Below are 1,870 nucleotides of genomic sequence, written 5' to 3' on the forward strand. Positions count from 1 at the left end.
AAAAAAAAAAAAAAAAAGAAATTTTAAGAGTTGTTAAAATTGTCCTATTTAAAAAGAAAAAAACAGCACCAGTTTCAGACAGTTGTATAGGAAAAACTTTTAAAAAATTCCAGCAACAGTCATTCCAATACTATACAATTTTATATAATAGAAAAAGAAGAAACGCTTGACAACTGGCTTTATAACCTTTATACAAGACCAGTCAAAAACAATTTAAAGAAGGGAAATTTAGGCCAACCTCAGTTATGAATGTAGAGCCAAAAATACAAAGTATCTGTCCACCCCAAATTCAAAAACATAATTCACCACATTAATACTCAAGAAAAATCATCAAACTCCTGTGAGCCTCCAGCCTTGGCCTCCTGAGTAGCTGAGACTGCCATGAGTCCCCACTAATTTTTAAAATTTTCTTTTTTTTTAGAGATGGGGTCTCGCTATGCTGCCCAGGCAGGTCTTGAATTCCTGGCCTCAAGCTATCCTCCCACTTTGGCCTCCAAAAGTCCTAGGATTACAGGCCCAAGCCTTTGTGCCCAGCTCCAGAAAGCATTATTCTTAATGTTGAAATATTAACAAAATTGTCTTTAGATCAGAAACCAGATGACCCCCTTTTAATCACTTCTATTTACCAAGGTACTAGAGGGCTGAGCCAGTGAAGTTACACAAGGAAAACCAAGTTTGTCCATTCACAATCTATCTGCCAAGAAAACAAAAAAACCTACAGACAAAACGTAATTAAATGAATCATAATATATTCACTTAATCCAGTCGTGGGAACAAGAAACTAGAGCTAAATTTAAAACATGAACAAACCTGGGCTAATGTTGAACATGAGAACGCAAGTCACAGACGACCACGTACTATACGAGGCCAGTTACACGGCAAATTACTTACAGAACAAACGTATGTGCTAAGTCATGTTTTAAAAGAATGAGAAGAACAAAATGCAGAGCAGTGACCGCGTAAAGGGGTTACAAAGGATGGTGTCCAGGAGGAGCTCCAAAGTGGGTTCTGGTTCCTAAAATGGGGCTGGGGGGTGGTCAAGAATATAAGCTCTAGTGTCTCGTTTCTTACACATGTTATAGAGTTTTTAGTAAACGCATCAAACCATTACATAAGTAAGCTAATAGACTAGTTCAAACAACCATGGTCAGCAGATACACATAAGTGACAGACTTCATTAAAGCTTCCATAAAAAACAACCCCTCTTCAGAGGTTTCACTCCCAGGGCAGGACCACAGGAAACACAGTACCCACCACAAATATGCCATGACTCAACACCGTGAACACTCTGGGGAAGAGTGCAGCCCTCAAGGAGAGCAACGGGAACCGCAGTCACTGAGCACCAGCCACGAGCCAGGGTCAGGGCTGCGGTTTCCCATGTCATCTCTGATTCCATCAGCCCAGAACGCCCTCCTCACACACCACAGTGGCCGCCTGCAGCCAGCTCTGCAGCCGCGCACGCCAGGCCTTCCCTTTACTGTTACAGAATCCGTCCTCCCACACCAGCCAAGCACATTCCTCTTCAAACCATGAACATATCCTAGAAAATCAATAATTCCAGAACCTATAATTCAGTTCTTAGTACAGTTATTCAGGAATCTGGCCATTTGTCTAATACATTTGGACAAAAAAAGACTTTAACAGATCAAACACCACACCCAAACATTCAGTTTTGAAGAGAATATATGGTCAACACATAAAAAGATCAGAACCTCACCAATAGTGAGAAAATATGGTGTGTTCTAAAAGTCTCCATATATAGGAAAAATTAAACTCATGTAACAGCTCGGTGCCTGCAGCTCAAGTGGCTAAGGCGCCAGCCACATACACCTAAGGTGGCGGGTTCGAATCCAGCCTGGGCCCACCAAAC

At 41.4% G+C, this 1,870-nt stretch overlaps 1 protein-coding gene across 1 annotated transcript in view; it reads right to left on the bottom strand.

Annotated features, from left to right (window-relative positions):
• RALGAPA2 (Ral GTPase activating protein catalytic alpha subunit 2) overlaps window positions 1-1,870 on the bottom strand; it is a 374,339-nt gene that overhangs the window by 335,749 nt on the left and 36,720 nt on the right. The gene's annotated exons all lie outside the window — the stretch shown is intronic.

Source organism: Otolemur garnettii, unplaced genomic scaffold (assembly GCF_000181295.1).
Source record: "Otolemur garnettii isolate 467f Iridium unplaced genomic scaffold, OtoGar3 scaffold00136, whole genome shotgun sequence".
Taxonomy (NCBI): Eukaryota; Metazoa; Chordata; class Mammalia; order Primates; family Galagidae; genus Otolemur; species Otolemur garnettii.